We start from the raw sequence: 16,041 nt of genomic DNA, 5'->3' as shown, positions 1-16,041 counted from the left end.
ACTGGAAGATACGATCACTAAGCAGAAAGGAAAGTCATGAGTACTGTGGTACTCTACTGATCATGTTAAAAAAAAAATAAATGTATACATTTGCAGTTAGGGTTGGAGCCCTGATCTCTTTCCCTCTCTGCAGTCTTGCCTTTCCTCCCGCATTCAAGACATCTCTACTTGGATGTCCTGTCATCACCTCAAATTTAAGCATATCAAAAACAGAACTTCTTAGTTTTCCACCCAAACCCTGTCCTTCCCCTGACTTTCCCATCACTGTAGACAAAACCCCATCCTTCATGTCTCACAAGCCTTAACCTTGGTGTTATCCTTGATTCCTCTTTATCATTCAACCACCATATTCAATCTATCACTAAATCCTGTTGATTCAACCTCAACATCACTCAAATATGTCCTTTCTTCTGTATCCAAGCTGCTACCATGTTAATCTAAGTACCTATTCTATCCATCTCAATTACTGTATCAGGCTCCTTGCTGATCTCCCTGCCTCTTGTCTCTCCCCACTCCAGTCCACTCTGCTACCCAGGTCATTTTTCTACAGAAATGATCAGGGCATGTTTCCCCACTCCTCAAGAAACTCCTCTGGTTGTCCATCCACCTCTGCATCAAACTTCTCATCGTCAGCTTTAAAGCACTCAGCCACCTTGCCCTCTCCTAGGTCACCTCATTGCTCTTCTAGTGCCTACACACTTCGCTCTTCTAATGCCAACCTATTCACTGTACCTATATCTCATCCATCTAGCCACTAACCTCTCACGCATTTCCTATCTCCTGCCCGGAACACCCTCCCCTTTCATAACTGATACACAATTACTCTTCCTCCTCTTCAAAACCTTATCTGAAGGCATGTTTCCTACACAGGGCCTTCCCCAATTAAGCCTTATTTTCATTTACTCCCACTCCCTTCTGCATTGCCCTGACTTGCTTCCTTTATTCACATCCCCTCCCCAGGCCTGCAGCACTTATGTACATATCCAAAATTTATTTATTTTTATTAATGTCTATCTCCCCCTCTAAAGTGTAAGCTCTTACGGGCAGGGACTGTGTTATATTGTTGCATTGTACTCTCCCAAGTGCTTAGTACAATGCTCTGCACACAGTAAGTGCTCAATAAATATATTTGATTGAGACATGGTAAATATTGACTCTGTTGTTTAGTTGGGATCGGTAGGAAGGAGGCCAATTAGGGTTTGAGGCAGGATATTCAATTTTAGTATCTCTATTCTAGTGTTTACCTCTCAGGGTCACACCTGGAGAGTTTCCACTACATTACCAGTCTTGACTATGGGAGGGAGAGTCAAGCCGAGGCATATCCATTCCAATCCTAGCTTGGACAGTGGCTAGCGAGTGGAAGGCAATCTGCTACAAGTCTAAATTCATCTGTAATGTGCAGCAGCGATGTGGGAGAGAGTCGAGGGTGGAGACTCAATTTTATTGTGCAGAAGGAGGCAATGGTAAACCACTTCTGTATTTTGACCAAGAAAAGTCTATGGATACACTACTAGGACAATTGCAGAAGAAGGTGGGGCGTTCTGAGACAGATGTGTCCATGGTGTTGCTATGGGTCAGAGATGACTCAATAGCATAAGACAAATTCCTAGTGTTCTGGTAAATGCTACCTCACAAAAACTCAGCCAGAGCTCCAGAAACATAGGTGAGGCAAACAGGAGTAGAAGTGTATTGCTGGCATAGTAGGGATTTAGTGCTTGAAGAGAGAGAGAGAGAGAGAGAGAGAGAGAGAGAGAGAGATGGGATGGTGGCGGGGGAAGAGCAAGAGAAGAAACAGAGGGAAAGAAGAATATGGAGTTATCACACTCTGTTTATATACCTAGCCATGTTGGAATGTCATTTCCTTTCCCTATCACCAGTGAGGTATAGCATGGAATGGAAATTAGTTCTAACTCACCCTGTTCAACTTATTCCACACATTTATGCTCAATGATCCAAAAAATGGAACTTGAAATTGGTGTCAAAATAAACTAAGAGCATCAACAAAAGACCTGAAATCTCCGTTTCCCAAGTCTGTAATTTTGGCATTATCCTTAACTCATTTTTCTTATTCAACCCACATATTCAATCTGTTATCAAATCTTGTTGGTTCTACCTTTACAACATCACTAAAATCTAATACTCCCTCTCCATCAAAACTGCTACTATGCTGATCTAAGCACTTTTCATCTACTGCCTTGACTACTACCTCAGCTTCCTCAATGATCTCCCTGCCACCTGCCTTTTTCATTCATTCAGTTGTATTTAATGAGCATTTAACTGTGTGCATAGCACTGCCATAAATGCTTGAGAGAGTACAATGTAACTATTATAACATAGATACATTGCCTGCCACAATGAGCTTTCAGTTTAGAGGAACTCCAATCCTTACTGTCTAGATTATTTTTCAAAAATAACATTCAGTCCAAATTCACCCCACTCAAGAACTTCCATTGGTTGTCCATTCAGTAGCACATCAAAACAAACTCCTTACCATCGATTGGCTTTGAAATACTCAATCAGCTCTCTCCCTTCTACCCTACCTTTCTGATTTTTACTACATGCCAACTCACACGCTTCACTCCCCTAATGCCAACCTACTCTCTGTACTTCAATCTCTTCTATCTCACTGTCAACACCTTGCCCATGTTCTCCCTCTAGGCTGGAACTCCCTTACCCATCATATATCACAGACCACCACTGTCCCCATCTTCAGAGCCTTATTAAAATTACATTTCCTCCAGGTCCATTTTGACTAAACTCTCATTTCCCCCTTCTTTCTCTCCCATCTGTATTGCCAATGCACTCGAATCTGTACTCTTTAATTCATCCCACCCTCAACCCCATAGCACTTACACACATATCCATAAATTATTTTGATGCCTTTCTCCTCCTCTAGACTCAACTCCTTGTGGAAAGAGATCGTGTCCACCAGATTGCTGAATTGTACTTTCTCAAGCACTTACTGCACACAGTAAGTGCTCAACCAGCTTGTCGAATTATATTGTCTCAAGCACTTACTGCACAAAGTGCTCAATAAATAGCATTGACTGATTGATTGACACAGGAGCTCCTATTCAATCATCATCATCAGTGGCATTAATTGAGAGCTTACTATGTGTAATGCACTGTACTAACATTTTGGAGAGTACAATACAGCAGAATTTGCAGACATGCTCCCTGCCCACAACAAGCTTCTGGTGTAAAATGATGATGTACTCTGAAGTAGACCTAGAAAAAGACAGGCAAATATATTGCATTCTCTTCTCAGAATCAGCAAATCCTAGGGATTTGACAATTAATTTGAATAATGAGAGTATATAAGCATTTTCCATATATTATTATTGCTGTAGCAATTTTTCAGGTGACTGCTATAGTTTGCTAATAGTTTCATAGTCAGTTGGTCTTCTCAATTGGATTTATTAAGCGCTTACTGAGTGTGGAGCATTGTGCTAAGCATTTGGAAGAGAAAATTACAATAATAATTGGACATATTCTTTACCCAAGACTGCCAATAATATAATAAATTACAGATACATACATAAATGCTGTGGGGCTCGGGTGGTGACTAAAGGGAGCAAGTCAGGGTGATGCAGAAGAGAGTGGGAGAAGAGAAAAAGGGGGTTTAGGAGGGCATAGGTTGCTAGTTCTCAGAAAATGTTATTTGTGTGTATATTTTATTGTAGTAGAAATTATATTCTTACATGCAACCTGAAATGCTACCACAGTTCCCTCAGGGTAGCATGTCAAGGGTGTTAAGAGCTGATTAAAAGAAATAATTAAGATGAAATAATGTGAACTTAATACAGTAGAGGAGAAAAACAGGAATGAAGTAGTGGAAGAAGGAAGAAATTGTCATCTTGGGGAAAGAGAGGTCATGAGGAGAGAGACAAGTGATAATGAGAAAAAAAAAGATGAAAGGGAGAGAAAAAAGAGACATTTTGAAAACCAGACCTAAATACTTATTTAAGATTATGACAAGTTAAATAGCAGAGTCTCCAATGATTTAACCTAGTTAAAGAACACCAATTAAATGGGCTCAAAGGGCGCTGAGAAAAAAGAAACACTAAGGGTGGCATTCCCAGAAACATATTTTAATTATATAAAATATTGCAGAAACAACTCACTTTCAGGGTGTAAGATCTATTAAACTTTAGAAAGTTAGCCAAAGACATACAAGCCAGTGAACCTAAATACCAATTCAGGCTCATAAAAATCACTAAAGCACTTCAAAAATGATCATCTTTATATGCTTCTTAGGCCTTCGTTCAAAAATTGTACATCTTGTTTCCTTCAGCAAGCCCCATCAATTTGACATTTCTTAATACCTTCCCACCTTTCACAGGGATGAATTTAATTTTTCAGCTTTTGTCACCTTCTTTGAGGGCAGGGATTATGTCTACCAGTTCTACTGTGTGGAACTCTCCCAAATACAGTACTCTGCATGCAGGAGGCACTCAACAAATAACACTAAGTGACCGAGTGATCTTTTCTTTTCATATAATCTTATAGCACTCATGAATCATTATCATCAAAACTAAAATTACCTTGATTTCTCCTTGAAATGATTTTAAACTGAGCTTTTGCTTTTGAGCTTCCAACAAGGCAACCAAAATTCCTAAGCTGTTCTTATAATAATGATGGTATTTGTGAAGTGCTTACAATGTGCCAAACACTGTTCTAAGCACTGGGGTAGATACAAGGTTATCAGGTTGTCCCACGTGGGGCTCACAGTCTTAGTCCCCATTTTACAGATAAGGTAACTGAGGCATAGGAAAGTTAAGTGACTTGCCCAAAGCCACACACCTCACAAATGGCCGAGACAGGACTCAAACCCATGACCTCTGACTCCCAAGCCCGTGCTCTTTTCATAAGCATTATTGGAGGTATCATTCCAAGAAGTTAACTGTCACTGTAAACTCATATCTGTGCTTATATATGTGTCCAAACGCATCAATAAAGATAGGTACACATAGAAGTGGAAATGTTACTTTACAATATTAATTTTTATTAGATTCAAAGGTGAAGGTTTGTCCATAATTAAGTGCTTTCTTTTAAGATTATCATAAGACATATAAAACTTCAAAAAAGTGTAGATGACAAATATTTTATTTTGATTTCTTTCATTCAAATTATTTTGACAAATTTAATGGCCTCTACTCCATCCTAATCTTACTCAGTCTTTCAGCTGCTTTGACACTGTGGATCATCACTTTCCCCTTGAAACACATGGCTCAGTGGAAAGAGCACAGGCTTGGGAGTCAGAGGTCATGGGTTCGAATTCTGAATCTGCCACTTGTCAGCTGTGTGACTGAGGGCAAGTCACTTAACTTCTCTATGGCTCAGTTACCTCATCTGTAAAATGAGGATGAAGACTGTGAGCCTCACGTGGGACAACCTGATTACCCTGTATCTACCCCAGCGCTTAGAACAGTGCTCTGCACATAGTAAGCGCTTAACAAATACCAACATTAGTATTATCTGATCTTTGTTTCAGTGGTACTGTGTCCTCATATACTGTCTCCTCCTGGTTCTCCTCATATATCTCTGGCCACTCCTTCCCAGTCTCTTTCTCAGGGTCCTCCTCTGTCTCTCACCCTGTAATTGTGGGAGTTCCTCAAGGCTCAGTCCTCGGACTCTTTCTATTCTCCATCTACACACACTTCCTTGGAGGATACATTCACTTCCATGGCTTCAACTAGCTTCTCTATCTGGATAAATCCTAAATCTATATCTCCAGCTAACCTACTCACTTGGGCGAGTCACTTCACTGTGATTCAGTTACCTTACCTGTAAAATGAGACTGTGAGACCCATATGGGACAGGGACTGTTTTTTGTCCAACCTGATTTGCTTGTATTCACTGATTCATTCATTCAATCATATTTATAGTTACTTACTATGTGCAGAGCACTGAACTAAGCACTTATGCACAATTTGGCAACAGATAGAAACAATCCCTGACCAAACATGGGCTCACAGTCTGAAAGGGGGAGTCAGACAGCAAAACAAAATAAGTAGGCAGGCATCAATACTATCAAAATAAATAGAATCATAGATATATACACAATATATATGGGTTTGTATCCACCCCAGCGCTTAGTTAAAAAAAAGGAAAAAAAAAGAATAGTATTTGTTAAACTCTTACTATGTGCCAAGCACTGTTTTAAGTGCAGTGCCTGGCATTTAGTAAGCACTTAACTAATGCCAGAATTAGTATTATTATTATTGCTACTTCACTGATTTTCTACTGAAGGCCATTCCACACACTTCATCCTTCGAGTACCAGCTTCCTCACTGTACGTCAATCACATCTATCAGTCTTTCTACTGACACCTTGCCACATCCTCACATTGACCTGGGACTCCCTCCCTCTCAAAATTCAACAGACCACCACTATCCTTATTAAAATCACAGCTACTCCAAGAGGCCTTCCCTTATTAAACCCTATTTTCCCTGTTCCCTTCTGCATCCCTACGGGCCCTTGATGTTCACCCCTCCCTTAGTCCCATAGCACCTATGTCTATACACTTAATTTATTTAAATAAATATCTGTCTTCCTCTCTAGACTGTGAGCTCCTTGTGGGCAGAAAATGTTTCTGTTAAGTCTGTTGTGTTATACCTTCCAAGACACTTTGTATAGTGCTCTACACATAGTAAGCACTCAATAAATACCACTGATTAATCTGTGAAATCCACAGACTTTCTCCAAAGAAGCCCTAATTTCCCTTACTTCTCTACTTTCTGGATGACCTATACAACTTGGATCTGTTCCCTCTGAGCATTTGATTCCTCTTTCAGCCTGTAAATGATGGTTTTAGGTACATGGCTTCAACTATCTTTATGCAGATAATTCCCAAATTGATATCTCCAGCCCTGACCTCTCTCCTCCCCTGCAATTTTGCATAGCCACATGACTTAAAGACATCTCTGCCTAGATGTATGGCTGATGCTTCACACTGATCATGTCCAAAACTGAACTCCTTATCTGCCAACTCAAACTCTGTGCACCTCATCATTCCCATCACTGTAGACAATACCACTATACTCTCAATCTCACAAGTCCATAACATTAACATTGTCTTCAATTCATCTCCCCATTCCACTCACATATTCCATTTATCACCAAATCCTGTCAGTACTACCTTCACAACATTGTTAAAATTTGCCCTTTCTTCTCCATCTCAATTGTTCCAATGTTGAATCAAGCACTTATCCTATCACTCCTTGACTGCTGCATCTACCTTCTTGCTGACCCCACTATCTTCTGTCTGTCCCCACCTTAGTCCATACTTCACTCTGACCGCATTGAAATTTTTTCTTAAAAAACATTCAGCCCACATCTCTCTACTCTTAGAGAACCTTCAATGACTGCCAATCAACATCCACATCAACCAGAAACTCTTTACCATCAGCTTGAAAGCACTCAGTCAGATCAGCCATCTAACCTTACCTCATTGATCTACTACAGCCCAAGTCGTACACTTTGCTTCTCTAGCTCCAGCTTATTCAATGTGCCCCTGTCTTGGCTATTTTGCCACTGACCCCTTTCCCACATCCACCCTCTAGCCTGGAACTCCCTCCCTTTCCATACACGTCAGACCACCACTCTCCCAACCTTGAATACATTATTAAGGTCACATCTCCTCCCAAAGGCCTTCCCTGATTAAGCCCACTTTTTCCTGGCTCCCTCTCCTTTCTTCATTGTCTATGTCCTTGGATCTGTGACCTTTGGGCATTGATATTTGCCCCACTCTTAACCTGACAGTGCTTACGTATTTATACATTTATATTTATTTACATGTTTAAATTGTATATTATAAATTGATTATTCATATTAATGTCTGTTCAACCGTCTATATTGTAAACTCATTGTGGACAGAGAAGCATATGTCCATATCTGGGAAGCAGCTTGGCGTAGTGGATAGAGCATGGGTCTGGGAGTCAGTAGGTCATGGGTTCTAATCCTGCCTCTGCCACATGTCTGCTGTGTGACATTTAGCAAGTCACTTCACCTCTCCATGCCTCAGTACCCTCATCTGTAAAATGGGGATGAAGACTGTGAGCCCTATGTGAGACAGGGAATGTGTCCATCCCAATTTGCTTGTATCCATCCCAGTGCTTCATACAGTGTCTGGCACATAGTAAGCACTTAACAAATACCATAATAATAATAATAGTTATTATTATTATTGTTACCTCTATTGTTTTGTAATGTCCCAAACTTAGTACAGTGCTCTCCATAGAGTAAGTGTTCAATAAATGCCATTAATTTATGGATTATAATTCTTAACTAAAAATTACCGTCACTTTTTTAATTTCTTCACTCTCATCCCAAAGCATATACTTCATTAATTTTAGTGACAATTACCTTTCTAGCTGCTTTTGGATATTTCTGATGATTCCCTGACCACTTTATCATATTCCTTAATTCCACAAATATCGTGTACCATCCCAGCTCAAACACTTACTTGGCCACCTACTAGATCTCATCATCACAGACTTGGTATTTTTCTGATCTAACTTCTCCAAAATCCAACTCTTCATTCATTCAATCATTCACTTAGCCATATTTATTGTGCACTTACTGTGTGCAGAGCACCGTTCTAACCCTTCGGAAGTACAATACAACAATAAAGAGTGACAATCCCTGCTCACAGTGAGTTCACAGTCTGGGGAATGGTGGGGCTGGGGGAAAGTGGGGGCAGCAGACATTAGTGCAAATAAAAAGACGTCAATATAAATAAAGTTACAGATACATACATAAGTGCTATGGGGCTGGGAGAAGGGGGAAGAGCAAATGGAACAATTCAGGGTGATGCAGAAGGGAATGGTAGGTGAAGAAAAGTGGGGCTTAGTCTGGGAAGGTCTCCTGGAGGAGATGTACCTTAAAGTGGAGGAGAGTAATTGTCTGGTGGATTTGACGAGAGAGGGCATTCCAGCCAGAGGTAGGATGTGGGCCAGGGGTCGGCAGTGAGACAGGCGAGATCAAGGCACAGGGAGAAAGTTAGCACCAGAGGACTTAAGTGTTTGGGCTGAGTTGTAGGATAGAAGTGTGGTGAGGTAGGAGGAGGTGAGATGATGGAGTGCTTTAAAGCCAAAGGTGAGGAGTTTTGGTTTTAAAAGGAGGCGGATAGGCAACAACTGGTGATTTTTGAGGAGGGGGGTGAGGTGTCCTGAACTTCTGTAGAATCATGATACAGGCAGTTGGAGTGAAATATGGACTGCAGTGGGGAGAGGTAGGAGATTGGGAGGTCAGAGAGGAGGCTGATTCAGCAATCTAGGCGGGATAGAATGAGTGATTGTACTAATGTGGTAGCAGTTTGGATGGAGAGGAAAGGGTGGATTTTACCAATGTTATGAAGGTGAGAACCAACAGGATTTGGTGACGGACTGAAGGTGTGGATTGAACGAGAAATCGGAGTCAAGGATAATGATAAGGTTAAAGACTTGAGAAACAGGAAGGATAGTGGTGCCATCTACAGTGACAGGAAAATCCAGATGAGGACAGGGTTTGGGTGGGAACATAAGGAGCTCTGTTTTGCATATGTTAAATTTGAAGTGAGGGGAGGACATCCAAGTAGAGATGTCTTGAAGGCAGGAGCAAATGTGACCATGGAGAGAGAGAGGGGAAGAGATGTATATTTGGGTATCATCAGCTTAGAGAAGAAACGGTAGTTGAAACTATGGGAGTGAATGAGCTCTCCAAAGGAATGAGTGTAGATGGAGAATAGAAGGGGACTGAGAACTGAACCTTGTGGGATTCCCACAGTTAGGGTGGTTCTTTCACCAGAACTTCTAATATGCTTGCCTACTCATTCCCTTCCTTCCTGAAAAATTGTTCTCACCATGAACTGAGACCTCCATTCCTTAGACACTTTATCCCAACCCATTGTAACCCATTTGTAATCCCTTCCAAACTCCCTCTGCTAGTGGGCAAAGGCATACCTCCCAAGTGCAGTGTGACCTTGGATAAATCACTTAAATGCTCTGGGTCTCGTCTCATATGGATGCATCTCCACATTTTACTCTCTGCTGCTTTCTTTAATTTATCTTAATGTCCATCCCCTCTGCTAGATTACAAGATCCTGAGAGAAGGATCATATTTACTAAGACTGTGATACTGTCCTAAGCACCTTGTACAGTGCTTATCACACAGCTGATGCTCAGTAAGCCCCCCTTTTCCTCTGCTCCCTCTCCCCTCCCCAATGCCCCAACTTTCTCCCTTTGCTCTACCTCACTCCCAGCCCTACAGAACTTGTGAACAAATGTACATATTTATAATTCTATTTATTTTTATTAATGATATGTATACATATATAATTATATTCATTTATAATTATGCTACTGACACCCGTTTACTTGTTTTTATGTCTGTCTCCCCCCTTCTAGATTGTGAGCACATTGTGGCACGGATTGTCTTTATTTGTTGCTGATTTGTACTTCCCAAGTGCTTAGTACAGTGCTCTGCACAGAGTTTGCACTCAGTAAATACGATTGAATGAAGTAAACATGATTGCTTGTTATACACATGAACTTGGGATGTAAGTAATGGGAGTTCATGAGCAAGAAATGGGGTGGCCTGGGTAAAACACACTTCATAAACAGTAAATGTGTTCTCACAGTCTATCTGTTCCGATCATGAATAATTAGAGATTCAGAAGCAGCACTGTCCAGTGGAAAGAGCATGGGCCTGGGTGTCAGAGGACCTGGGTTCTAATCCCGGCTCTGCCACATTTTTGCTATGTGACCTAGGGCAAGTCACTTCACTTCTCTGTGCCTTAGTTTCCTCATCTGTAAATGATTAAGACTGGGAGCCCCATTTGAGAGACAGGTACTGTGTCCAACCCAATTATTTTGCATCTACCCCAGAACTTAGTGCAGTGCCTGGCACATAGTGCTTGACAAAAAGTTATAATAAAATGATAATAATAATAGCAACATTATTATTATCACTTACTATAAGGATCAGGCTGATTGCCAAGTCACGGCCCATGTTGAAACAATTGGAAGTGTCCACCCTGCTAACAGAACAAATAACTACTATGATGATAAGATAATGAGCAGAGAGGTTAAGGAGAAGGAAAGAGAGGCTGCAATATGAGGCATTATAGGAGTGAAATCAGCAATTACAATTAAGGAGGCCACCATTCATTTCAACACGTCTACAGCTAAGAACAATTCAAAGACCAGGGACAATTTTAAGGTTAGAAATAGTACTAAAGCTACTTAAATCCAATTCTGAAAAGCCACCCAGTCAGGATTTATAACGAGTTTTACCAACCGTTTTTTAATTCTGATCAGTTATTATTTTGAAATAAAACTTCCTAGAATTTTAGTTTTTTAATGCATCTGAAACCATCATTTGGATGTCCTGCTTTAAGAAAATGGTAGACTGTAAGCTCTTTGTGGGTAGGGATCCAGGGATCCATCTACGAACTCTACCTCATTGTACATTCCCAAGCACTTAGTACAGTGCTCTCCTTTCTGTCATTGCTCAGTAAGCACCATTTTTTTCTCAGTTCCAAAATAAAACGTAGAACAAGAGCTAGTAAAACAGGACCTTGTGGAACACTAATATTGCATCTTAATGATGTGGAATTATAGCTGTCACAAAGACCAAATAAAAACCTCTCTCAAACTACTCTCCCAAATGCTTTACATATAGTAGGACCAGACGATGAAACCCACACCCCTCCCATGAGGCTCAACTGTCTTCTTCCCATTGGGATGGTGAGGAAGTGTTTTGTCTAGTGGAAAGAGCTCATGCCTGGTTTAGGGCCCCTGTGGCACGTGGGCAAATATACTTGATTCTCCTACCTGTAATTTAACATCTGTAAATAACATCGATTAATTGCTTACTATCATAGAGAAAAATGAGAGTTCCAAGATAATTCTGATTAGACTACATTGTAAGTAACTAATATGGTTAGAATAAGTCAAAGTATTAACAATAATAATAATAATGTTGGCATCCCGACTCTGCCACTTGTCAGCTGTGGGACTGTGGGCAAATCACTTCTCTGGCCCTCAGTTCCCTCATCTGTAAAATGGGGTTGAAGACTGTGAGCCTCACGTGGGACAACCTGATTACCCTGTATCTACCCCAGCACTTAGAACAGTGCTCTGCACATAGTAAGTGCTTAACAAATACCAACAAATACAAATACCATTTGTTAAGTGTTTACTATGTGCAGAGCACTGTTCTAAGCACTGGGGTAGATACAGGGTAATCAGGTTGTCCCACATGAGGCTCACAGTCTTAATCCCCATTTTACAGATGAGGTAACTTAGGCACAGAGAAGTTAAGTGACTTGCCCACAGTCACACAGCTGACAAGTGGCAGATCTGGGATTTGAACTCATGATCTCTGACTCCCAAGCCCATGCTCTTTTCACAGAGCCACGCTGCTTCTCAAGTATTCTCTTTGCTAAACTTTTATGTAGGTATCCAATTTGTGAAAACTGTCAGCAAGTTGCAGTGTTTTGAAAGAAGAGACTATCTGTCTCATAGCCCTGGAGCTAACTTCAGCTAGCTCCAACAACGGGAATACAGCCCAGAGGCATCTCTGTTTAACCTCAGGAAATTTAGGATTTATTGGAAAATAAAAGAAAGGTCAGGAAAAGTCATTGAGAGTTTATTCCTAAGTTAAAAGGAGAGTAAATGTTAACATCCCATCCTTATGCTTCGAATCAAAAAGGTGCCCAAAGACAGTACATTTTTACTCAGGGATTTTTTTTTTTTCCCAAAGAACCTTGTACACATGCCCTAAACAGTTGAGTGGTGGAGAGGCATAAATAAAGCTAAGATGTAATGAAGCAGTCTCTGATAATTAAAGAGAATATAAGCTGAATAAATTATAACTACCCCACTTTTGCAGACCCATTAAAATACTAAAATTCAATGGCCCTTTGTCAAGCATCAGGAGCACTGTATTCATTGCTGGGTCCCCATTAAGAAAGCAAAGCCTAAAAGCCATCATAATCAAATCCATCAGTGATATTTATTGAACACTTACTATGCGCAGAGCACTGTACTCTGTATTTCATTCATTCAATTGTATTCATTGAGCACTTACTGTGTGCAACACACTGTACTGAGTGCTTGGGAAAGTACAATATATCAATATAAAGATACGTTCCCTGGCCATAATGAACTTACAGATTAGAGGCAGGAGACAGATACCAATACAAATAAATATATTACAGATATGCATATAAGGGCTGTGGGGCTGGGGAAGGGGGACAATAAGGGGAACAATTCAGGGCAACATAGAAGGAAGTGGGAGAAGAGGAAGGGGCCGGGGGAGGCTAGTCAGGGAAGTCCTTTTGGAGATGTGCCTTGAATAAAGCTTAGGATAAATCAATCTTATTATTGAGTGCTTACTGCATGCAAAACACTATACTAAGTGTTTAAAATGGGGGGAGAATAATTGTAGGATCTGAGGAAGGAGGACAGTCCAGACTAGAGGCAAGACATGGACCAGGGATCGGGGTGAGATAGGTGAGATCTAGGCCCAGTGAGAAGGTTAGCACTAGAGGAGCGAAGTGTGTGGACTGGTTTATAAAAGGAGAGAAGTGAGATGAGGTAGGAGGGGACAAGGTGATAGACTGCTTTAAAGCCAGTGGAGAGGAAATTCTGCTTGATGAGGAGGTGGATGGGCAACCACTGGAGTTTCTTAAGAAGTGGGGTGACGTGACCTGAACGTTTTTGTGGAAAAAAGATCCAGGCAGCAGAGTGAACTGTGCACTGGAGTGAGGAGATACAGAAAGGAGGCGGGGAGGTCAGCAAGGAGGCTGATGCAGTAATCAGGGATAGGATGAGTGATTGTATTAAGGTGGTAGGGTTTGAATGGAGAGGAAAGGGCATATTTTAGCGATGTTGTCAAGGTGGAACCGACAGAATTTAGTGATGAATATGTGGGTTGAAAGAGAGAGAGGAGGGAAGGATAATGTTAAGGTTATGGATTCGTGAAACAGGAAGGATGGTGGTGGTGTCTACAGTGATGGGAAAGTCAGTGGCAGGATAGGGTTGGTGGGAAGATAAAGCATTCTGTTTTGGACATGTTAAGCTTGAGGGGTTGGGAGGACATCTAAATAGAGATAGATGTCTTGCAGCATGGCTCACTGGAAAGAGCACAGGCTTGCGAGTCAAAGTCATGGGTTCTAATCCAAGCCCCACCACTCATCAGCTGTGTGACTTTGGGAAAGTCACTTAATTTCTCTGTGCCTCAGTTATCTCATCTGTAAAATAGAGATCAAGACTGTGAGCCCTACGTGGGACAACCTGATCACCTTGTATCCCCCTCAGTGCTTAGAACAGTGCTTTTCACATAGTAAGCACTTCACAAATGCCATCATTATTATTATTATGTAAGCCTGGAGAGGGGGATAGAGATCATGGCTGGAAATGTAGATTTGGGTGTCATCTGCTTAGAGGTGGTAGTTGAAGCCATGAGATCGATTGAGTTCTCCAAGGGAGTGAGTGCAGATGGAAAACAGAAGGGCACCCAGAACTGAACAATGAGGGACTCCCACACTTAGGGGGTGAGAGGAAGAGGAGGAGCCTGCAAAGGAGACTAAGAATGAACAGCTAGAGAGATAAGAGGAGGAGAAACAGGAGAGTCAGTGAAGGTAATGTTGGATAAAATTCCCAGGAGAAGTGGGGGTCCACAGTGTCAAAGGCAGCTGAGAGGTCAAGAAAGATTAGGATGGAGTAGAGGCCATTGGATTTTGCAACCCAGATTGGAGGGAGGTCACGGAGAGAATTGGAGGAGAGGAATTTGAGATTGTAGGTGTAGACAGCTCACTCGAGGAGTTTGGAGAGGAATGGTAGGAGGGAGATTGGGTGTTAACTGGAGGGAGCCATGAGGTCAAGGGAGTTTTTTGAAAGGAGTGGGGAAGAAGCTATTGGAGAGCAAACAATTAAAGAAGACTGTTAGGGAAGGAATAAGGGAAGGGGCAAGAGTTTTGATAAGGTGTGAAGGAATGGGGTCAGATGTGCAGGTGGACAGGGGATTTTGATAGGAGGTAGGAGATCTCTTTTAAAGATACTGCTGGGAAGGATGGGAGAGTTGAAAAGAGGTCTGGAAGGGGGAAGGACTGGAGGGGCTGGGGCAATTTTAGGGACCTCACACCTCATGGTGTCAATTTTCTTAATAAAGTAGGTGGCCTGGTCCTTGAGGGTAAGGAATGGGGGATGCAGGGGGACAAAGGGCCTGAGGAGGGAGTTAAATGTCTGGAACAACTGGCAAGGGTGATGGGCATGGACGTCGATAAGAATGGAGAAATGTTTGCCAGGTAGAAAAGAAGGCAGAGTTAAAGCAACTTGAAGTGGATGAAGTTGGCCTGAAATTTATATTTCCACAGCAGCACTCCATGGCTCAAGCACAAGAGACAAGAAGGTTGACAGTGCTGGTGATCCAGAGCCGTAGTGGTATAAGATCGATGAAGGGACGGGAGCGAGTGAATTGAGTTCAGTAGAGAGAGAGAGAGTTCATTTGGGAGAGGACAATACAGCAGATCTGGTAAACATGTTCCCTGCCACAAGAAGCTTATGGTGCTTAACTTCTCTGGGCCTCAGTTACCTCATCTGTAAAAAAGGGATTAAGACTGTGAGCCCCAGGTGGGACAACCCAATTATCTTGTCTCTACCCCAGCAATTAGAACAGTGTCTGGCACATAATAAGCTCTTAACAAATACCATCACTTTCATTATTATAATTATGTGCTTTTAATAGTCTTTTAAGGTAGGGATAGTGACCGCCTGTCAGATATGAAGGGGCAGGGAATTTCAGGACAAAGTTGGTAATTTTTTTTTAGTATTTGTTAAGTATATAGTCATCTTATCCCTTACCGCATGTAGCAATTTTTTTTAACTGTAGTTAAGCGCTTATTATTTCCAAGGCACTGTATTAAGCACTGGGTCAAATGCAAGCTAATCAAGGTAGATAGAGTCCATGCTCCACATGGAGCTCACATTCTTAAGCTTCATTTTACAGATGAGGTAACTCTACTCCCTTCCCCCTCCAATGGGGTCAACTGTC

General features: G+C 41.5%; 1 protein-coding gene and 1 non-coding gene across 2 annotated transcripts in view; one reads left to right on the top strand and one right to left on the bottom strand.

The window, feature by feature from the left end:
• NLGN1 (neuroligin 1) overlaps positions 1-16,041 on the bottom strand; it is a 762,025-nt gene that overhangs the window by 425,623 nt on the left and 320,361 nt on the right.
• LOC114815488 lies at positions 1,242-1,379 on the top strand. The gene has a single exon (XR_003763267.1). It is a non-coding gene; the product is annotated as a small nucleolar RNA SNORA7 (small nucleolar RNA).

This window comes from Ornithorhynchus anatinus, chromosome 1 (assembly GCF_004115215.2).
Source record: "Ornithorhynchus anatinus isolate Pmale09 chromosome 1, mOrnAna1.pri.v4, whole genome shotgun sequence".
NCBI lineage: Eukaryota > Metazoa > Chordata > Mammalia > Monotremata > Ornithorhynchidae > Ornithorhynchus > Ornithorhynchus anatinus.
This window is presented reverse-complemented; position numbering and strand designations above follow the sequence as displayed.